Below are 25,083 nucleotides of genomic sequence, written 5' to 3' on the forward strand. Positions count from 1 at the left end.
TAGTATAAGATACCAAAGGTACCCATTATACTGAAAGCAATCAAGGGAAACATGGGGTTAACTTGTTTATAATCATTGGATGGTAAAGTGAAAGGTAGAATATTTAATATACTTATGGCACAAAAGATGTTTAAGATACTTGAAGGTAATCAAGGGAAACAATGGGGTTAAACTGATTACATTACTAATAAGATGATAAATAAGATACTAGATACTTGAATTAACTAAGATACTTAAAATACTGATGATGTTTAAGGTACTGAAGAGCCTTAGGAACTTTATCAGTATTAGGGCTATGAATGGGAGCATATATAGACAAAGTTTAGAAAGTAAGTTGAATATAATGAGATTTCATTTTATTTTTTAAAACCAAGGGATAAGAAAGAGTAATAAACAATAGAAAAGGGTAGAAAGCTGGAGTAAATTATCTTACATGAAGAGGCATGAAAGAATCAATATAGAAGGGAAGATGAGCCAGTGGTGAGCAATACTTAAACCTTACTCTCATTGGAATTGACCCAAAGTGAGAATAGTATTCACACTCAATTGGATATAAAAATCTGTCTTTCCCAATAATGAAGAAAGAAGGGTACAGAATGCAATAAAGGAGGAACAGACAAAAAGAAGGGGAGCTCCAGGAGGTTGGTAAACAGAAGCAAAAAACTTTGTGACCATGGAAAGGCTGGAAGGAGAAAAAAGAGATCAATAAATGGGGGATGGGAGAGGGATAGGATGGAGAGACCAGAGATTGGGGAAAAGGACCTACTTTTACAAAAAATATTTTAGCAGCTCTTTTTATAGTAGCAAAGAATTGGAAACTGAGAGGGTGTACATCAGTTGGGGAATAGCAGAATAAGCTGTAGTATATAGTTGTAGTAGAAAACTATTGCTTCACAAGAAATGATGAACAGAATGAATTCAGAAAAAACTGGAAATACTTATATGAATTGCTGCAAAGTGAAGTCAGAAAAACTGGGAGAACAGTGTATACAATAACAGAAATATTGTAGGATGAACAACTGTGAAAGCCTAAACTATTAGCAAAACAAGATTCCAAGATAACCCCAAGAGACTCAAGATAAAACAAAACAAAACAAAAGCAAACAAACAAAAACCTTATGCACAGTCAAAGAAGGAACTGTTGGAATCTGATTGCACATCACAGTACACCATATTTCACTTTATTTTCTTTGTGAGTTTTTTTTATTGCATATGTAATATGTCTTCAGTCACAACAATAAGAATATGGAAATACATATTACATGTAAACATTGATTTTACCTTTATCAGACTATTTATGTCTGGTGTTTTGGAGGAGGAAATTAGGACATTTGAATTGCAAAATGTCAGAAAATATTTGCCAAAACTTTCTATAAGTAACTAAAAATAATTCTATTAAAAAAAAGATGAACAATAACTTACATTTTAAGGAAGAGGAAATGGAATCCTAAAGATGTTGAACTAAGGGGGCAGCTGGGTAGCTCAGTGGATTGAGAGCCAGGCCTAGAGACAGGAGGTCCTAGGTTCAAATCCGGCCTCAGCCACTTCCCAGCTGTGTGACCCTGGGCAAGTCACTTGACCCCATTGCCTACCCTTACCACTCTTCCACCTATAAGTCAATACACAGAAGTTAAGGGTTTAAAAAAAATTTAAAAAAAAGATGTTGAATTACTTGCTTGTAATCTTCCCACTAAACTATTCATCCTGTGATTAAAAAGATAAACAGTTCCCAGGAAAACCCAGTTCAAAATATTTTTGGTTCATTAGTTAATTCAGACAATTTGACACCTGCATTCTTTTTTATAATCTGTTATTCTGTGTAGTATTTTTAAGTTTAAATGTAGATAGTATTTGGAATATGGAAGGATATCATACATTTCCTCTATATTGTTGCATGCTGACAGAACTTACATATCACTATTATTTTATGTTGTTTTTTTATCACCTATGTTTCCTGATTTCTTTCTGTTTCTCTCCAAAAGATCTTACAGTAATGAATTAAAAGTGAAAGAGAAAACAGTTCAGCAAAACTGATATCAAACAAGCCCAACATTATAAGCCGTACTTAACCATAGTCTCTACCTCCTGAAATAAGGTAGAAGGGTCCATGTTGTCATTTTTTATCTGGAGAAAAATTTGGTCTTTGCCATATGACAACTTTCTGTTTCACATTTTTTTATCAATTGCTGTTCTTTCCCATTTATGTTGTAGCCATCATATTATTTTCCTACTTCATATAGGATCAGTTTACATGTCTTCTAATGCCTCTTGGTATTTATTATATTGTCATGGTACACTACTCTATGTTTGTTATATGTATATACCTTGATTTTTTTTGAGGAATTCCCCAGCCAAAGGGCATCTAGTTTATTTCCAGTTCTGTGCTAAAAAAATTGCTGATATAAATATTTTGGTGACCATGGGACCTCTCTATCATTAGTATGTATCTCTACCTAAGGAATTTGTAGACCCAAGGGAATAGCAAGTCTGTTTTTAATTTAACTTTTTCTTTTTACTTTAGTTACAAAAGAGCTAATGACTAAAACTGTATTTTAGGTAAGTTGTTAGTGTTGTGGGTACTACATTCTGTAACTTTTAGAACCTGAAATAGTTAATTTGCCTTTGCTTTACTAACTAGTTCTTTTTACAATGTGGATGCTTTCCCTGCTTTCCCTGATGCCGAGGACCACGCTATACGACCTATCATTTAAGGAGACCATTAAACATGAGGTCTCTTTTAAAATGATGACCGTTCTTGGCCAGTTCAAGAATTACACTCTTTTGATTTGCTTCCCATCTAATTTCAAACTACGTCTGAACTAAACTGAAAGGCAAGAGGTATTTTAGTGGGGTCCCTCAAATTTCAGAAGTGAATTTTATCTAATCAAGAAGAACTTAATATGTGACAAAAGCATGGTCCACTATCATGTCTTTGGCACATCCCTTTCACTTCTTCCCTAGCCCTGACTACCCACTTTGAGATGTTATAAAAATGGGAATATCTGACTTTCCTGGTTTTCTCCAATATGACAATTTAGTAGAAAACATTGATATATTCTTACTTCCTTGAGAAAATCTTAACTATCAAAAAAAGGTAATTTAGAATGTGAACACTTGATTAAAAGTAAGGTATTTTAAAAGGGAATTTGAATTTCTTGGCCACAGCTTAAAATGTAAGAATGACAGGCTCCTGGCCAGGGAAAGAATGTGCTTAATACAGGTTAATAATTGTGTTTTTGCTTGGGATCATGAGTCTAATCAAAGAAGATACAATAAAAGGGAAAAGGGAGGAACCAAAGAAAGTTCTGACATTTTATGAAGAAGAATAACATTTGAAATACCCACACAAGAATCAGGAAGAGAGCAAGTAGAAAATCTATATACAAGTTTATGAAGTATACCTTTTAAACGAGATGAACTTACACATCCTCACACAAGGATGCAAATCTGAGCTCCTTGGCATCATTGAGGATTTATGAGATAAAGCTCGTATCTCGAATATATCTTTCAAAGGATATACCATATTCAAAAGAAACAAAATGAGTAAAAAGGGAGGGGAAAGAGAAAAAGTAGTTTTATACATATTGATAAGATATACTCATTTGCAGAAATATAGGAAACAGTAGGAAAACAAAGAAAAGAATATGTGACTGAAGATTAAGAGATTTAAAAAGAGATATAATATTGTCATCATAGTACTTTACATACCATCTTGACATAAAGGAGAAATAGATGGGTTTGGGAAACCTGACAGAACCCTGATAGAAAGATGTAATATAATAGTGATTGGAAGCTTTCCAAAAAGAAAGAAACTTTTACCTATCAATAGTCCCCAAATCCAATAACAATTTTTTAATTACCTATTGTGTGCAAGACACTGACCATAATTACATTTAATGGGAACAACATCTTTTAGTTTCAAAAAAGTATCATTCCCCTCCCAACACTGCCAATTAATAACAAGCATTCCTTCAAAATAAGAAATTTCATGGCATTCGTAGAATGCAAATTCCTTGACAATAGGCAATTTCTTTTTTTTTTTTAATGTGTGTCCTCAGTTCTTAGCACAGTGGATGTTTAACAAATTATTGATTGAATTTCTTTTTAAACAATTGCATATAACAATAGGTAGTTATATTACAACATATAATTTCTTAGATTAAGTAGTTGGTGATAGAGCTGGGCCCCTCAAATTTCAGAATTGCACATGACAGAAATAAAATTTCAACCTCCTGTAATTGGTGCCATCTTCAAAGCTCTATGACCATTTACTTCCCAGCTCTCTTTGAGTATTCTGATTATTTAGTGCTGTCCACCTCTTTATTACCCAGATTTAGGGTGTTCTTGACAACTATACTGGAGTGGTTCACCATTTCCTCCTTCTCTAGCTCATTTTACAGAGTAAGAACTAATGCAATTGGGTTTAAATGTCTTTCCCAAGATCACAGAAATAGTTATTTGACCTCAAGAAGAGGTATCTTCCTAGGATCAGATTACCTAGATCAGGTAGGATCACTTTGCCACCTACCTGCCCTTAGCTGTCCCTGGCTTCTGTGGTTACCATAAGTTGTACTATAATCTACAAACCTGCTTCTTCAAATATGTAGCTACTATATACTTAGCCTACATATTCACTTTCTCTCTCCTGCCATCTCAGAGGTCTCGAAATTAGTCTTTCTCCCTCTTTCAGTCATATGAGGAAGAACCTTAATCTGGCAATTCATAGTTTACTAAAGAACTGCATAAAGGGGCAACTGAATGGGTCAGTGGACTGAAAATCAGGCCTAAAGATAGGGTGTCTTGGGTTCAAATTTGGTTTAAAAAACATCTAGTTGTCTAATCCTGGGCAAGCCACTTAAACCCACTGCCTAGCCCTTACCACTTTTCTGCTTTGGAAAAGATGGAAGGAGTTATAGAATGATTTTTAAAAATATATTTCTATAATTCTCTCTCTGTAGGGAAGAACTTTTTTTTAAGAAGGGGGCAATATAATGAGTATGATGACTAGGGAGGTGAACTAGAATTCTTGTCTACCATAACTTAGGAAAGTATAAGCATTTTATAAGTTTTTTAAAATATATATTTATACTTATTCCCTGAGGAATTCATTAAATGGGATTTAGACAAATGATCACCACAGTCAGGCAGGTGATCTAGAATAAACCATTTTTATTTTATAGAAAGTGATGCTCCTAATTATAATTATCTTATTTAGAATATTTTGAATCTCAGTGAAAGTATTCGTGCATTTAATTTATGCAAAACTTAAAAAAACAGGAAAAACAAAAATACTTGGGTAGATTATTATTCTGATTGTTAAAATATTGAATGAAAATCATCAATAAAACTAAAGATGAAAAAGTTATTTTTTTGTTTTACTTGTTTGTTTTTTGGTATTCTGTGACATGAAGGAAGTTACTACTGAATTTCTTTTTTTAGCATATAGCTAGTAAATAAAGTTCTAAAAATTTAAGGATTCTTATAGGCTTTGTTCTTTTGATTCATTATCTGGGCAAACTTCATAGATTCTGTTTCTTTACTAATAAAAAAAGGAAGAATTGTTATATTCTATCCCACAAATTAATAAGAAGTGAGAAATAAAGTACATTTTAATATAATTATAAGTTCATATATAATGTAAGAAAATCTAAAAGCTGGAAACTTCTAGTTGTTTCTGAGCAAATTAAAATACTCCACTAAAGAGCAGTCTGGGCACATGTACATTCTTTGAGCAGATCCAAATCAGAAACGCAAAGAGTATGAAACTGTTATAGTAAAATGTTAATCAGTAGGAAAATCTGTTAAAGTAAAAAATGGATTTTTTTCCAAGAGTTATGCATTTATTTGTGGAACATTTGACATGCTGATTCAGTTGCTAAAAGTTCAGATAGTTACTAAAAGTTACATTTATCAATGAAATTAGTCAACAATTATATAAATATTTGGATTTACCTAAAACTGTATCTCTGGTGACATAAAGCCAGTTGACTTAAGTGATAGTTCCAAATATTGACAAGTGGAAAAGCAACATTATGCTAAGAAGTGTGGAAAATCCAAATAACTTTGAGACAGTTAAAAAATACTTTTCTGACATTTACAAATAGTGTTAGATTCTTTAGGGTTAATTAGATCAGACATTTATATAGATTTCAATTGAATTTTTTGCCTTGTTCTAGGAAAAAAAGGCTAACACCTACCAAAATAGTTATAACAAATTATTACATATATAATATAATTTAGAATTGGAAGGAAGGAAATAGAAACTCAGATTTCTATAGTTTTAAGGTTTATATCCTTCCCTTGCAAAAAACTTAATGAGATAGATAGTATAAGTATCAATATTTTGCAGATTATACAGTTCAAACATGCAATCAAACAATGATCAAGCACCTATTTTGTGTTAGGTATTGTGTTAAGTAGTGAGACTCTGTGCTAGGTGCAGATGATGAAATCGCCTGGCAGAGGGAAAAATGATTTCTTATGTGTATATGTTTGTAGATATGTATATGTACATATATATGGTGTTTTTAACATACATAAACATGCCACAGATGCACAATTATCACACCAAATTTCAGAGTTGGAAGCGTCCTATCAGGCCATCTGGCATAATGCTCCTTCCAAGCCCCCAACCCTTCTCCCCAACCCTGATACACTCTTTTTTTTAACCCTTGTACTTCGGTGTATTGTCTCATAGGTGGAAGATTGGTAAGGGTGGGCAATGGGGGTCAAGTGGCTTGCCCAGAGTCACACAGCTGGCCCTGATACACTCTTGCACAAAGCTTCCCAACAACATTCCTGCAACTGCTCATCCAGCTTCTATGGGAATTCATCTCTGATGATGGAATTCACTACTTTGCAATGTAACCCAGCAATATTTGGGCAATGTGAATTATTAGGAACTTCCTTTTTCTCTAAAAATTTTGCATGTGTTTCCCTTTAAACTGAATGGATATCGATAAATTTGATCATTTCAAAACAAGAAGAACAACAAAAAAAAGATTGTATATGAAATGGAATTTCTATTATGTAAAACTTTTCTTCTGGGTAGTTTAAAAAATATCTTATTGATGCCAAGCTTTCTTTCCTGCTCTTTGCATTGCTATTTTCCAGAAAGGTGTCTTCAGATTTCCACGTGGTCTGTTATTATCGGCATTAAGCACAATTCCCTTTAGATGTCTGAACAAAAGAAGGGCCTGATGATAGCAATCCTTGGCTTAAACCACAAGATTTGTTTTACTCTAAATGCACAGAATCATTCTGGTGTTATAAATGCTCAGTAGCCCAATAGTGCCTTCATGTTTTTCCTTGAACTTTTTGAAGTGGTTTTAAATTAATCACTTCAGGTTGATATTCAGCCTCCCTAGACTAGGTTATTAGCAGTGCTATGAGTGCCAAGCAATAAAATTTAGCAATGTGCTCCTTAATTCCTTTCACCTCCCAGGCATGTGAGAACAGTAATTTATTTTTTAAATAAAGAAAATGCCTAAAAAAAACTTCTAGAGAAAGGAGAGGAAATATGAAGGGCATTATAAGGTGTTAGAAAGAACACTGAATTCCTCTCTGGAGAAGCTGGCTTTGAAGTCAATTACTGAGTGACCTCAAAGAAGTCTTTTGGCCTTCCCGAGGCTCATTTTCCTCATCTGTAAAAAGAAAGAATTGGATTGTGATCTTGAAAATTGCTAACTGTTTTAAAAGCTATGGTTGAAAAGGGGATGTTGGTATAAACAAAATTCTTCCTGAAAAGACACACACCCACTTTAATAGCATTCATTTTATTCTTGAGCTTCTGGACTGACTTATCATTAAGTGATTACAGGGGCACTTTGGGAAACAATGTCCTTATCAATAAGACAGGGATCCAAAAATGTTTGTACTATTCTCAGAATGTCTCTGCCTTCACAAGTCACAGCTAAACTCTCATAGTCAGCACAGTTGGATCTTGAGTTTACCTCTAGTAGGAAACCAACATTTTTCCATGTAGGCCATTTGCTAGGCATGTTGTTAAGTGTTTTACAAATATCTCATTTGCTACTTATAACATTTGAAAGTAGGTGCTATAATTATCCCTATTTTGCATTTGAGGAATCTGAGGCAGACAAGTTAAGTGACTTGTCCAGGGTCATATGGCTAATGTCTGAGGTCAAATTTGACCTTATGTGACTTCTGACCCTGTACCCTATTCACTCAACCATCCAGCTCTTCACTTAACAATTTGCACAATCTCTTTTAGTCACTTTTCTCCCTCTAGTCTTGGCTCATTTATGAAGTGAGGGTGTTAGAACTTTTGTTCATGATACATGTAAAACTCAGTTGAATTGCTTGTTGGCTATAAGTGGAGAGGGAGGAGGGGAGGGAAAGAATACAAATCATGTCACCATAGGAAAATATTCTAAATTAATTAATTAAACAAGTTTAAAAATTAAAAGAAATTTTGATCACTAAGCTCTCATAGCTTTAATAGGCTTTGTTTATACATCTCCTTACAAGTCAACTCAAGGAGCATTTATTAAGCACCAAGTCAATGTCAGGGACTATACTTGCAATTATTTCCCTTACTCTTTGAAATAGGTAAAATAAGTGTTATTATGAAAAATGATTATAAAGTAATGAGATAGAACCCACAAATCACATATAGTAAGTCTGTTGGATTATTATTGTACTCAGGGATAAAACAAATTGAAGGCAGCTGGGTTGCCCAATGGATAGTGACAGGACTAGAGTCAGAAGGACCTGAGTTCAAATCTGGCCTCTTACGCTAGCTGCATGACCCAGGGCAAGTCACTTAACCCTATTTGCCCCAATTTCAACATCTATAAAGGAACTGGTGAAGGAAATGACAAGCCATTTCAGTATCCTTTCTAAGAAAACTCCAAATGGGATCAAGAGGAGCTAGACATGACTAAATGACTGAAAGCCAAAAAAACAATTGAAAGTCTATGCTAATCTTCTAGAGGAGATCTCATTGAATGTCTGCTTCCACATATGTTTATCATTTAATTAATTTATTTTTTCATTCTTCAATAGTTCATGGACTCATGAGATCTTTAATGTTGTTTAATGTTTGTAATCCTTATGGAAATGGAGATAACCATCTTTATACTCAAACAGAAGATCTATTTGAGCTTCTGTGGCATACAAATAAACAAACAAGCAAACAAAATATCATTTCTTAGCCATGATCTCAGGATGGACCTCTGAGGCATTAGCATGCTGCCTGTTTTTTATACAACAGGCATATAATTTGTTCCTCCTCAGAGAGGTCTGTCAGCCTTTGTTTTTCATTGCCATAACATTTGAGAGCCCATAGCCATTCATTTTTTCAATAAATATTTACTGTGTTAAGTTCCTACTATCTGGAAAGCATTTAGTTTAATACATTTTGATAATATTCATCATGTTCCTTCTGTTTGAAAAGTATTGTCCTAGGAACTGAGGATACACACGCACACACACACACACATACACAACTCTTGGATCAGTAATAAAAATACAAATAGATCACAGAATGTAATTTGAAGAGTTAGAAATCATGAATAAACTAGAGTATCAAATCAGGATATTTCAGAGGAAGAGTCTGATCCTTGAAGGAAGGCATGAGAGTTGGAGATAAAAAAGGAGTGTATTCTAAAGAATGCAGGAGGGAGGATGGATATGATGGTGATTGCAGGGAACAGCAAGCAGTCTAGCTTGATTTCTAATATGTCAAAAGACTGGAAAGGTAGGTTGGAGCCAAATTATAGAAAACTTAATTACCAGGATGAAGAGTTTGTATGTTAACTCATAAGCAATAAAGAGCCATCAACCACTTTCTGAGCAGAAAGAGTGTCATGGTTGCTGTAAGATAGAAAGATTATTTTGACAACTATGTCAATGTTGGATTGGGTAGGATGTAAACAGGGGCAATAATTAGAATGCTTTTTTAATAGTCCAGGTGAAAGGCAAGGAAGGCTTGAGGCACTAAAGAATGCACTAAGTGAAAAATGAAGTGTGAATAAAAGGGAGGTACAGAGTCAGAGATATGGAAGAGGGAATAACTTGAGACTTGGAAATTTATTAAATGTGATGAGTGAGGGAGAATAGAAGAGTTAGGGATGATAGGATTATCGATGTGAGGTTCTGAACCATTGTGACTTGGTGGCATGGTGATGCCCTTAGTAGAAGCAGAAATCTTGAGAGGGAAGATTGAGTGTTTGAGAAACAAAAATAATAGAGAAATATTAAAACTCATTTATTTACCCTCTGATACAGTGAAAAACATATCTAATCAACAATAAGAGAACCTAGGCTCAAATCGTTCCTCTGTGGCTTACTTTCATTGTGTTCTTGACTGAGTAACAATCTCTGGGTCTTGGTTACTATTCTATAAAAGGAAGGGCCTGGAACAGACAATCTCTATAATCTCACCCAATTTTAGATGATTCTGTGATCTCAGAGTTCCCTTACAATACATAACCCAAGGTGAGTCTGAGTTTATCTTACTTATTCCTGAATTGTTTTCATATAATGAATTTTAAAGTTGATTTGAGGTGTAAAGTTTAAATTAGTAGTTTGAAAAAATAAGAGAGCAGCTTTTAACAATTTTGGTTTCAATGTGAATAAGTAAAAGAAGGGAAATATAGGAAAGAGACACAGAGAGAAATTGCCTCACTAACCAACCTATAATTCCCTAAATTTGCCTATAACTGCCTATAATTGCTCTTAGAGAAAATCTAGCTGATCACCCTTCTTCAGCTCACCTCACCAGGCAGAATCAATATATATTGGTTGGTAGTTGATATATCCCAACCACCAACTAATCACCAACCCACACAACCAGCAACCAACCCCCAACATTCAACTACCAATGATCAACTACCAACAATCAACCACCTCCCAATCCAAAAAAAGGTTCAAAAGCCTCTCTCAGTCCTCATGCTGGCCTTTTATATCTCCTTCTTACCTCACTTCCTGTGTCTTTTGTTTCTACTTCCTTTCTCTATGGGCTGATATATCTTTACACATCTCTATGATAAAAGATATGATCTCCAAGTCCCCAGTTAAATTAGAGAAAGGGATTAAGAATTCTCTTTTACAGTCTCCCCCTGAGATTCCTTGGGAGAATAGTCTCCCTAGTGAATCATTTGAATGTAACTACCTTATGTCTCTAAAAATCTTCTAGTTAAAGGTACCTTCAATATTATACTTTCTAATAAAAAAAACTATAACAATATGAGGAAAAGAGAGAAATAAAAGAGAAAGAAAGAAAAACCAGTGGTAGATAGGTTCACTGACAAAAAAGCCAATTAGAAGACAATTCCCTTTGGCATAGAAGTTTACATTCATTAAATACATTCAACCCTCTTCAGTTCACTCAATACTTCCCACAGTTCATTCTAGATCTTCTGATGCAGTGTAGGTCTTTATGGCATCTTCTTAAAAGAGTTCATTTTCCTTGATTTGGACAGTTAGTGAGCTTCTTTTCCTGTAATTCTTCAAAAAATTTTAAATCTTTGATTTTACAAAATACAGTCCCCAAATAACAAAATACAATCTCCAAATTACAAATGATACAATCCTAAACCATACATTTTTACAAAAATTATACTATAGAAAATAAGAACCTGGAGATACAAATTTGAATCCAACAAATACATAATAATTATACAATTACAATCCCCCAAATCATAAGAACACATTTAATGACAATAGCAAACAAACCCACTATCATTAGGATTCACATGAGACTCTATAGCTATTTTCTGTGTGACATTTTAAAACTTTTGAAGCTCATGGATAACTGTCACAAGTTCTCCAGATCTAGCCAATCTCTCAATCTCAGCTGAGATATTTCTAACAAAGTATATTACTGCCATCATTACTGTAGTATACAGAATTGGGGTGATATAGTATTTTCTAGCTTTGGCTGAGTTCCAAAAGCTGTTAGGGGTTTGGAATCTTGAGGAAAGGGAAGTTGGCTGGATCTTCCATGGAGGGAGGTTGACAGTCAGCCGAGCTGCCTTGATTACCTAGCTTTAATATTGAAATTTAGCCTAGCTTTGACATATTTACTTAAGAAATTATTATTTTAGATAAACCCTTTATATCTTCCTTTCCTAATACCATTCCTGCCTTCCCTCCCTTACCTTATATGTCTGTGGAGTTAATAAGGAGAATAATTAGAGAGGAGTTACATCTGTGAAGGGTTACCTAATTGACAGCATTAGTTATAGTTAGTCAGTCATCATTTATTCCCTTTAGATAGCAATAGCACTTTGTAAAGCTGAGTTTAAAGGCAGGTCCTTACTCAGACTCCATCTTTGCTTCCCTTCCCCCACCTGAGGTTCCTGAGACAACTGATAGGGCTTTCCTTTGATCCACCTTCCTAACAAACATCCTTCAAAGAAAATAAACCCTTTTGTGTTTCAACAGCCCTATTAGTATAATTTGTCTGTTAGTTATCAAGAGGGAAGAAGAGGGAAAGAAACAACATACTCTGGGCTTAGAGGGAAGCTGGGCATCCATCTTGAAGGAAGGTGTTACTTCAAAACAAGTCCCTTCCTGTGAAATTAACTAAAGCCTGTTTGTTAATTTCAGTCTAGTCTATTTCCCTCAGTTTGTGTTTGAGTCTAAGAGCCAGTCTGTAAGCCTGCTGTGTTTGTCTGTTTAGTTTAATTTCTCTTCTCCCTGAAGATCTCTGTTTCCCTTCTGTGTTATACTACTGACTTCAGTCCTATTATACCCTGAATCTCCTTTAATCCCAGCCTACCTGTAATCGAGATTACCCACTTAGCAAGTCTCTAGCATCCTCCTTTCAAATTCCCTTATACTACACACCTTTCCTCAAATTACCCACATAACATCTGGTGAGCCAAGTCATACGAAACATATCTTCTGAAGAAAAGAAAAGAAAATGAATTGCACAAGATTGATTTTTATATTAAGCAGTCTATCGCTGCTTATTTGGTCTTTTATGCAGGGAATGTGTGCATTTTGGCTGGTAAAAGTACCAAACATGATACAACAATTAATTGAAATCTACGACTATTATAAATGGTTTGCATTCACTTTAGCTGAATGCATATGCTTCATTCCAACAGCAGTGGCAATTGTTCTGGCTCTATGGCATTTTTTGGCAATTTTAAAAGCGGTCCTGACTCATCTGTTTAACTATTATAAGGCATCTGATTCAAAACAAGAAAATGATAACAAGGAACTAGTTGAGAACATAAAACTACTGTTCCAAGTGTTGAGGCAATTACGTGAAGGGAATGAACTTGATAAGCATACCATCTTACAACTTGAAATCGTAGAATCAAAATTTTTTTGGGAAAAAGGAAACAGAGAAAGATCAACCAATACAGAATGCAGTGGTCTCTGTCCTACCAATAGTAGACAGGACTATTGTGCAACCTGGAGAGGGAGTGGTGTATGTCAAAACATACAAGGCATTCACTCCTAGTGATATGGAGGTTTTAAAACGCCATTTTCCCAGATTCTACAAAAAACCTTACAAAAGTCTAAAAGAATTAAAGCAGGTGTTCACACTTTTTAACACTAGTTTCGACGATGTCGAATTTCTTTTGGGGGAATTTTACACTCCCTCAGAAAAGGAAAAATTCCTGACCGAAACTAGAATGAACCCCAATTTAGAATCATGGCCATTAGTACATCAAGATCTGGATTTCACTCAACACGCCAACATAAGATACTTGTTAAGATGCAGGGCTGATCTTATCGAAGCAATGAGAAATTTTGCAAAAAGGCCAAATGCATGGCAAAAATTTGAGAAACTGAGGCAAGGGGAAGAAGAGCACCTGAGCAGTTTTCTAGACAGAGTTATTAAAGCTGCTGAAACGATATTAGGACTTAGATATACTCATTCCCAGGATACGATCGATCATATAAGGAGACAATTTGTAAAGGGAACCTCAATCCCGATACAAAATTACTTCAGACAAAGTTGTCCACAGTGGGAATCATTACCACTGGAGGATATTAGGAATCATGCAGCATATATACATGATTCCAAACAGAAAGAAGTGAGAATGGCTAGGCAATCTGACAATGAGAAAGATGAGATCATAGCAGACTTGAAGAGGCAATTAAAGAAGTCGAAACGGGAGAAAGAAATTGAAGAGGTGAAGAATTTTGCTCTTCAAACTAGTAGAAACCAGTTTAGACAACCTGCCAACAGCACCCCAAAATCAAAATCAGCACCCCGATGCTACTTGTGTGGGAAGATCAGGCATGTGATTCGTTTTTGTAGATATAAGCAACAAATTGATTTTTCAAAACCCAATAATCAAAGAGATAATAGAAAAACATTTTATAATTCAAAGTGGGCTAATGAATCAAATAGATATAATGAATCAAATAGATATAATCAAGAAAAACATATGGATACTTGCTGCAATCACACATGCAAAAAGTACAGTCAAACACCTTCATTAGATGATATGGAGAGATATATACAAATGGGCACGAAACTGAAAAAATCATTATGAATCGAGATTTCTAATTTAAAACCTATCAATCAGTGTAATTTGGGTGTGGCAGAGTCTAAGAGAATTGAGGGAAGCAAAATGAGAAATCGAGGCAAAATAGAAAAGGTGTCTAAAGTAATCTACACAGAGGATACACATAGGTTTGTGGTAGATAATGAGCAATGGGAAGACATAATGCAAATGCGCAAAGAAATCTTTGGCATTAAGGAGGATGATTATATAAGGGATCAGCTTCCTCATTCCATATCACACACATTGGGTGGGAAGCATGAATCAAACCATTGCAAAGAATCACATCAAGAAAATTTGCAAACGAGTTTAGAATTAGATGCAACAGTTCTTTCCCATGCAATTGCTTTAGACACAAGGTCACAGTTAGAGGTTAAAGAGCAAAAAAGTCTAGAGGTTGGCAAGAACTTGATTTTAAAGAAACGACTCACTGATTTAAAAGATGATAGCAGCTGTGTAGGAAAGTCAAAATCCACCTTTCTCAACCCCTTAGCTACAGAATTTCATCTCAAACTTTGGGGAAGAGATAGGGAAGAATTGCCTTCTTCTACAATCAGTGTGGCTGAACATAACATCAAGATTGTTACTGTGATTGATAAAAATAAAAATCATCTAATGTTGGTAATTTGAGGAAAGGTGTGTGGTATAAGGGAATTTGAAAGGAGGATGTTGGAGACTTGCTAAGTGGGTAATCTCGATTACAGGTAGGCTGGGATTAAAGGAGATTCAGGGTATAATAGGACTGAAGTCAGGAGTATAACACAGAAGGGAAACAGAGATCTTCAGGGAGAAGAGAAATTAAACTAAACATTACTACATTACAAAATTTGGCTGGAGAAAACATAAAAAAAAACAAAACAAAAAAAACAACACAAAAAATCTGTACTGCTCATGAAAACCTTTTGAGTCTAAAATGTCACCAAGAATTTAGATCATTCTGGTGGAAGGGCAGAGTAAGCTGAAGAGTTACAAATATAAAAACCATACAGGAGCCACTAGGCTTCATAGGGAATGCTCCCTTTAGGAGTCATCCAGGGGTTACCAAATCCCCTAGGACAGTGATTGGCAAACTACAGCCCACGGGCCAGATGCAGCCCCCTGAAATGTTCTCTCCAGCCATGAGACATTATTCCTAATCTGAAGAATACAATGAGTAGGATACAATACAATGCAACTTTGAAAGAGTTGCCTTGGAAACAGACTGACAGATGAACATTTCCTTTCCTTTGGCCCCCTCTTTAAAAAGTTTGCCCATCACTGCTCTAGGAAAACCTTCCCACCTCCCAGATGAGAATACAACTCATCATGGGGTAACCAAGTCCATTGGGAAACCTCCCTTCTCTGGCAGGAGCCTGTAATAGCCGTAAAAGTCATGTCCCATCCCTTGCAATGTGGAGGCGAGGAATACAATAGTGAAAATCACTTCTGATGTTTCATCCATTACATTTTTATAAATGCAGAGGTGTGGAATACAATAGTGCTATTGAACTTCACTTTAACTACTAAATGGACCCTTACCTCTTATTACAAACAATTCAAAGGTAGGCAAATGGTTAGTCTGAGATAGTGGTGCTACTAGATATCTGAAAATCATTTCTGAAGAACCCTTAAAATCAATTGAGATTTTTAGCTCATTAAATTCTCCAAAGGTTGTATATAGGTTGTAACCAGTTTGATGGAGTCCATCCATCATCATTTACATGACACTTAACAAATGCAAAAAGGAACAAAAGGCTATTAAGGCAACAAGGGACCTTGATAAAACTGGTAACTAACCCAGCATCCATAAGGACCTATGGTTTTGCCATGGAAAAGGGTTTTTCCAAATTGTTGATGAACTTTTATGATGGAACTTTCTCCAGTCTAGTCATAGGGGGAAGGTACAAATAAAGACAATGTAATAAAATATATAGCTATTGGACAAAACACAGTAGCTGAAAATGACATAGTATGACATATTAGATTAGACTAACATGTGAACTTAAAAACAAAATCAAATCTTAAAACAATCATCAAATACAATATATGTGACAATTTGAGCAATGAATTCAAGAGTCCTTTTCTCCACTTCTGATAGCTGTTTTACAGAGACTTCTTCACTATTTGGAGGGGAACAAACTGAAACAGTTAACATCAATAAGGCAATGGAGCTGAAAAGGCTTAAAATTCACCTCTAGACTCATTGAGGTTCCTTCCCCTCCTGAGTATCATCATCCATCTAGATTCCTTTGGTCACACTTCTGGGGTTCCCAATACCGAGGGGAATTTCCACACTGAGCATAGTGTGGATGAACCCCATGTTGGATGTGTTGCAGAAATGGTAAAATCTCCCTTCTGAATCTTGAAATTACTCAAGCTAACAGGAAGGTAACCTCTCCATACCAGCACACCCAGGAATGGCAGCAAGAAAAGACATCCTAAAACCATAAGCTATGTAAGCTCAGTAAGCTTCCTCAGAAATGGGAGCTATTTGAGATAGGCAGGAAACTGGGCCATGGTTACAATTCCTACTTCCTCTCAGTAGATGGTGGTATTTTAATGATTTTCTAACTTCTTGTCCTAGGGATAGTTTCAATAAAAAGTGAATTAGGCAAAATCCTAGCTGGCTCAGCAATTAAATGTAAGGGTTAAATGAGGAGTTTGACAAAATAAGAGAACAGCTTTTAACAATTTTAATTTTAATGAGAATATAGTAAAAGGAGGGAAATATAGGAAAGATACCAACCCACACAACAAGCAACCAACCCCCAATGATCAACTACCAACAACCAACCACCTCCCAACCCAAAAAAGTCCAAAAACCTCTCTTGGTCCTCATGCTGGCCTTTTATATCCCCTTCTTACCTCACTTCCTGTCTCTCTGGTTTCTACTTCCTTTCACTTTGGGCTGGTATATCTTTATGCATCTCTATGGTAAAAGGACTTCCAGGTCCCCAGTTAAATTAGAGAAAAGGATTAAGAATTCCCTTTTATAGAGGCCTAGCTTTGTTTTACATGTCCCGGGCATCAAAATGACTAGTTACTATAACTCTATGTGATACTTCTCAAGGGATATCTATTGTGGAGAAAAAAATGAGTAATTTTCTAAAAAGATTCAAGTAAGACAATTAAAAAAATAAAAGGAAGGTGGTAATATAAATTTAGTCTACCATAATTATGTGTTTAATTACATTTGATCAAGAAAAAGTTTAGATCCTATCCTCATAGAGGTTATGATCAGAGAGTAGATGGATATAAAATTGTATTTAAAGAAAAATTTTAAAGATAAATATATTAACAATCTATTGAATTTTCTTTCTTGGTAAACAAGGCAAAGCGTCAATATATCAACTACAAAAATGTCTATTTTTCAAAATTTTGTCTTGAAACCTTTTTTTTTCCTAAACATTACTTAAAGCTATATCAAACTAGCCTTTAAAAATTTAGAGATTGTTTTCATATTTCAAGCATTTATTTTCTCTCCCCCCAAATTAAACGGTGAAAAGAAAAATAAAACTCTTGTAACAAATATGCATAACCAAGCAAAACTAATTGCTACACAAATGAGATAGAGAACATTATAAGAATGATAAGAAGTTGAAAGGAAAAGGTAAAGAAGGGAAAGCAGGAGAATTAACATTTATATGGTGCTTGCAAAAGTTTTTTGTATATACTACCTTATTTAATTCTCAGAATAACCTTGTGGGGTAGATGATATTCTCATTTTGTAGATTTAATCATGAGACTAATGGAGGTTAAATAACTTTCTCAGGGTCACTAGCTAGTTATCTGAAGCAGGATTATAAATTAGGTCATCTTGATTCCCTATTTAGTACTCTATCTACTGCATCAAGTTGTCTATCATTTAGAAATAGAGAGGAAAGGGTTAAAGTCAGAAAGCTGAAAACTGTCCACATACAGAGGGTGAGAGGCAATTGTACCAGCTGGAAAGATTGAAAGGAAGCATCTGAGAGGAAAAACTTGAGAAAGCAATGTCACAGAAGGTATGGGAGAAGAAGGTGGTCAGTAGTCTCAAATGCTGCAGAGAATTCTGGGAAAATGAGAATCTAAAAGTGGCCATTGAAATGGGCATTTGAGGAGTAATTGGTAAGCTTGCAGAGACATTTCAGTAGTTTGGGTGATAGAAGCTATCTCCAAGTTATAAAGAATTGATGAGTATCTTGGTATTGACATAGTAGAGGGAGCAAATGTAGCCTAATCTTTCTCAATAATGATAGAGTCACATTAGACCCCAGGTCTTCTGATGCCCAGTTCATTACTCTATCCACTATACCATAGATGTCTAGACCATTGTTTAAAATTGCTGAAAATAGTTAATACCATTCTTTAAATTTGATATTCTTTTTTGTTTGTTTGTTTAGTGCATTTTCAGTGAATAAGTTACCTTTGCTCAGGCAATTTATACAACACTCAAAGAAAGGTATTCGAAGCTTTTTAATCATTTTAGTTGCTATTGGTGACCCCATGCATTAAGGCCCATTCTTGGATATACTAACTGCTCAGCTAATTAGTAAAATCCTCAGGTTTTGAAATCCCACTTTCAAAAGTCCATGCCTTACAGATATTAAAAATAAATCTGTCAAGCAATCAGAGCTGAGACCTTCTTTTCCCAATATCCCTCCCCCTTTGCAAAGCACTTATTGGATATAGTTGTTCCCAAGAGGAAAAAGGGAGTCTGAAGTGATTTCTGAATGACAGGACACTGTTGACACATATTTAACCAACAGCAAGATTTCCCTTATTTTAAAAGTTAGTTCCAATGGCAGGTTTTCATTTTCTGACAATCTTTGTAGTTAAGCCAAAGAAGACTGTGCTAATTTTAAAAACGAGAAGGGAAAACCAATATATTATTATTTAGAAATATAATATAAAGGAAATGGTAATAAAGATATTTTATGCCACTTTAAAGAGAGATAAAATGTTTATTCTAAACAAAAACTGACCTTTTCTTTCAAGATTCCTTATCAAAAGTAAATCTTTGATTAAAATTCTTCCTCTGTGTTGCAGGTGACAATATATAATCACCAGAATAATCATCTGTCAAGTTGTGGAAGGACTGTGTACCTTGGCATATTTATAAAATGAGAAAACACACCTGACAGATTGTGTTTCATTTTTTTTTTTGCACATGCAAGTAGACTACATTTTTATTTTGCTCCAACATACTGTTTGCAAAGTCAGGAAAACTAAGTGTAGCCATTCAAGATGCCTTTGGCTTGCAATAAATAGTAAATGAAACAATATGGGTAAGTCATTTAATACAGTTGTAATCGATTGTCGCTGTTGCCTTTCCGGTCAGGTTGTTTTGCAGGAGCAGATTTTTAATTAAATAAATAGCTGGGTCTGCAGGCAGGTGTGCTCTGGCAAGCAACCTGCCCGGGGATTTGGTTTTCAGCAGTTGCTTGGCAACACAACACAGACAGGCTCCACACAACAGCTGGACCCTCTGTTTGCAGCCAGCAGATGCTCGTACCTCAGAGAATGGCATCAGCAATAATGGTCAGAGAATAATGGCTTGGGAAGCTCCCTGATAAACCAAAACCAAGTCTTCAGGATAAAGATCAAAGGTATTCCAGACATATATGCTGATGGGGAATTGTGATAGAATTCCACTGCCAGAATCCAGGAAATAAGGAGACCCCACAGACCGACTCATCACCTTGTCTTGGAAATGAATAATAATAACTAGGTAGCATTTATGTAGTGCTTTAGAGTCTACGAAGTGCTATATATGCATATATATTTACATGGGAGAACACAAGTCTGCATATATATGTGCCTGTAAATATAAATCATTCACAAAGCCACACAAAAATTATACATGCACATGTATATATGAATACACACATGCACACAAATCTTGCACATATGTGTATGCAGTGTATACATGCACAACATGCCTATTTGGCATGGTATGTTTGTTATGTGCATGTATAGCATAATTCTATTACATATACATGCAAACATATCAATATACACACATGTGTCTACACATGAACACATATACACATATATGCATATGAATATGTATATACACATTCACACATGCATATAAATTTTATCTTTACAACAACCATGGGAGATAGGTTTTATTGTCATCTCTATTGTATAGATGTGGAAGAGCTAGGCCTACAGAAGTCTAATGACTTGCCTGGTATCACACAGCTAGTTCAATATCAGAGGCTAGATTTGCATTTAGAAGCTTAGGTTTTCCTAACTCTTATCTCCAGCACTTGGTCTACTCTAGCACTTGGCTCTCGATTACAATTTCATTTTGGTCCCAGGAAATTATTTGCCAAGTATTTTGGAGCAGTATACGTTCTGTCTGCTGCTATTATCTTCCCTGTTTTTTTGTTTTTTTGTGTGTGACTATATTTCTTGAGCTAAGTTCAAATGAATAGGATGGGAAAGGATATGCAAAAAAGTATAGCTACAGTTGACCTGATTTGCTGCAGGTGGTGAAGATGGTTCAGCACGTAGCAGGACTAATACTTGCATTTCCTTCCTTCCAATATGAAGGAAATAGACGCAATTTTTTTCAAATCATGAGATGTTAGAAGTGATCAGGCTCTCAGAGATGATCTTGTCCAACCTCTTCACCTTGTAGATAAAGAAATGAAGGCACAGAGCAGTTAATTGACTTGCATGGTATTATATGAGTAGCAAATGATAGAGACAGATTCAAAACTTCATGGTATAGAGAAAGAATGTACATGACATCAGTAATAATTTTAAAAACAGATTTTGATTTGAATTTTTCTTTTAAAATGATTCCCTCATTTCTTTAGTTTAGGGTGCACTACTTCATATGAGTAGTGAATACTATTAACAATGATTGATGCCTTTCAGTATTTTATACTATTAGATACTTGACAGGGACACTGAGAGGTTACATAAATTGTTCAGAGTTGCACAGCTAGTATCAGGCAATGGCAGCACTTGGAACCAAGCCTTATTGATCCCGAAGCCAACTCAGTCACCACTATTCTATATGGTATCTCTAAAGTTAATAACTGGCATTTAGAGAGTTTTAAGGTTTCAAATAGCTTTACATTAACTATTTTATTTAATCTTCACAACAACCTTGTTAGATAAGGGTTATCAACTTCACTTTATAGATGAGAAAATTGGGTAAGACAGGTGAAGTTATATACCCAGGGCCATACATCTAGAAATCATCTGGTGCTAGATTCAAACACAGATCTTCCTGACTCCAAGGAATTAGATTCAAAAACAAGTTCTGCCACTTGCTATTTGCTTGACCTTTGCTAAGTCCCTTGACATCTCTGTTTCAGTCTCTTCATTGTAAAATGAATTAGTTGAAACTAGTAACTTCTAAAATGCTTTCAGCTCTAAATGTATGATCCCATAGCAAGAACCCAGGCCTTTTCTCTCCAGAATCAGTACCTTCTATTCCACATCATATAAAATTAGAATCATCTCTCATTTCCATGTCACTAAATCATTCTCACCAAAGGGCCATTTTAGCCTATCATTCAGTATAATATCAGAGATCAAATAGCAATAAGGTATAAAATATATCATCATGGATAGGTAGAGCTTGAAAAAGGTAGCTCCATGTTCATGTAGCAATAAAGAGAAATGACAGTTGGGTATTTGGAATAACACACTGCTTTCCATGAAATATTAAAGGAAACAGAAAGTCCCTCCCAATATGTTGGACAGATTGATGAAACACAGGGACAAGTTCCTCAGAGAAGGAGATAGCAAGGGAAATTGGAGTATCTACTCTTGTACCCACCCTGATGAGATTAAAGACACATCAGTGTATAAAGTTACTTCACCCCAAGCAAATTTGGAAGAGAACTCAAAGTCATTTAGTACACACACACACACACACACACACACACACACGCATGCACACATGCACACACACACATGCACACACACACACACACACTTTTTTTTAAAATCAATGAGGAAAGTTTAGTTACTTGTCTAGTGCAATATGGTTTTTAAATATCAGAATCAAGATCTGAACTCAGGTCTTTCTACGATATAAGGGTGTCTTCTTATTGTTTATTATTGATGTAAAAATTCACAATGATATTCCATTTCAAATATTAATTTTGTCCAGAATGAGGTTTTTAAATCTATTTCATTGTAGAACTGCCTTCTTTCACTCTGTAATTCAGTATATAATGGGTACGACTGAAAAAGATAATAAATTCAAAAGTTGCCTATAAAATGAGTCTCATTATTTTATAGTTATTATTTATTTTAAAAAATCAATACTGTCTATTAACCCCAAGGCAGAAAAGCAATAAGGGCTAGCCAATGGAGGTTAAGTGATTTGCCCAGTCATATAGCTAGAAAGTATCTGAGGTCAGATTTCAACCCAGGGCCTCCCATCTCTAGGCCTGACTCAATCCACTGCACCACCTAGCTGCCCCATTAACTATATTTTGGAAAACAATATCATTTATTTTCTCTATCTATAACCATGTTGGTGAAAACATGACATATGTGCCCCAGCTTACTGGAGGGGGCTGCTCCATTCCCCCTCTCCACCACACCTAGGGACAATGTTCACAAGCCCTGCCCCTCTGTGCAGCAGTCCAATGTGAGCATTTTATCCCTCTGCTGTCTGGGGTAATTCAGGTAGCTCACAGACAGCTTGAAGGTGCAATTTGGGCATGTAGTCTCTAAAAGGTTTGCCAACACTGATCTATAGGATCCAAAAAGCTGAACTGTAATGAAGGAAGCTTGAGTGATGAAGTTATGATTTATAGCATATATTTTATACTTTACATTTTTACCAAAAAGGTTTAGAAAAAAAGACATGCCTACTTTTGGTACATTATTTTTTTAAAGGAGGCCTATAAATGTTGAAATTTTTTTTAAATGTTTACTTGACCACAGTTTTAACTATGATATAATTTTCCAATGACCAATTTTACAATTTTACAGTAAGGATGAATTTTCTTTATTGAATTTCTTTCATATAAATGCATACGTACATATATATACATACATATATATGTATATAAATATAAAAGTCCTTCATTGTAGCTCCATACTAATGCCTGCTGAATATTTCTTCTGGAATATCTTAGTGTCTCACAAACAATATATCCAAAATAAAATTCATTTTATTTTCCTAAAAGCTCATTTTTCCACCAAACTTTCTTTTTTTTTCTGTTGAGAGCAATACCATATTCTCATTCATTCTCATTCTCAACCTATTTCACTCTTTCTTTCTGCCTTACCCTTCCCTGCACCTTCATCATAATCCTCATATCCTATGACTTGCCAAATCTTGTCAGTTCAACCCTTTAATGAATCTCTCCCATTCACACCCTTCTCTCCATTCACATAGGTAAGTATTTCATCACTACTTGCCAAGACAATTTCAGTAACTTTCAAGTGGATCTCCCAGCTTCATGGGAATGAATAGCGCTTATGGATTAATATGTATGTTTGGGACAGATAATACCAAAAGATTACAAGTTAGGTCCTGAATTAATCAGGCAGAGGAAAGCAAGCTGAATTGCCCTCAGGAGACTTATGAAAAAATAATACTATCCACAACCAGAGAAAGAACTGTGAGAGTAGAAATCCTGAAGAAAAACATAGGACTGATCACATGGTTTGATGGGGATATGATTGGGGATATAGACTCTAAATGATCACTCTATTACAAATATTAATGATATGGAAATAGGCCTTGATCAATGATACATGTAAAACCCAGTGGAATTGCTCATTGGCTATGGGATAGGGAAGAAGGAGGGGAGAGAAAGAGCATGAACCTTGTAACCATGGAAAAATATTCTAAATTAATTAATTAAATAAAGAATTTAAAAAGTAAGACAAACTAAAAACAGACCAAAAAAATTAGTTGTCCTTAGGAAATTCCAAAGTTCCTTTAATTATATCATTTCCTGATTTTTCCAAGAACAGAAATCTTTTGAATATCAGTATTTTACCATTATGGCAGGTCTTCAAGACATTAAAATCTCAGTGTCTACAGAATGAAATATGTTTAGCAAACATTGAGCAATGGAGAGGCACCTGATGGGTGTAAGATTACACAATTTAAATTTTTAAGGATTTTTGAAGAATAGGATTAAAATATAGCATCAATACATATGATATAGGAGGCTAAAATCATCTAGCCATGTTGTGAAGATAAAGGATGAGAAGCAGATGGCTAGAACGCTCCCCTATAATTGTAGACATGATCCCTTCTCGGCCTTTTGGCTAAGATCAAGTGTAGAATCCTGGTCATGTGAGGAGAAAGCAAGGAAGGTTCTAGATTGTTAGGTGGTCTCAACTGGTGAAATTATAGAAAGAATTCTACAACAGGAAGAATTACAAATGGGTTGATATTTATATTGTTTGTTCAGTTGTATCTGACTCTTTCTGACCCCATTTGGAAATTTCTTGGCAGAGATACTGGAGTGGCTTGCTTCTCTAGTTCATCTCACAAATGATGAAACTAAGGCAAATAGGGTTAAGTGACTTGCTGGAGGTCACAGTATACTAGTATAAACCTGAAGCCAGATTTGAACTCAAGAAAGATGAGTCTCCCTCACTACAGGCATGGCACTCTATCCACTGTGCC

The 25,083-nt window shown here is 35.2% G+C and overlaps 1 non-coding gene across 1 annotated transcript; it reads left to right on the forward strand.

Moving 5' to 3' along the window:
* Positions 1–24,699: 24,699 nt before the first annotated feature.
* On the forward strand, positions 24,700–24,881 carry LOC123250834. Its single transcript, XR_006506461.1, has one exon. It is a non-coding gene; the product is annotated as a U2 spliceosomal RNA (small nuclear RNA).
* Positions 24,882–25,083: the final 202 nt, after the last annotated feature.

The sequence above is a fragment of the Gracilinanus agilis genome, chromosome 5 (genome assembly GCF_016433145.1).
Source record: "Gracilinanus agilis isolate LMUSP501 chromosome 5, AgileGrace, whole genome shotgun sequence".
NCBI classification, from domain to species: Eukaryota; Metazoa; Chordata; class Mammalia; order Didelphimorphia; family Didelphidae; genus Gracilinanus; species Gracilinanus agilis.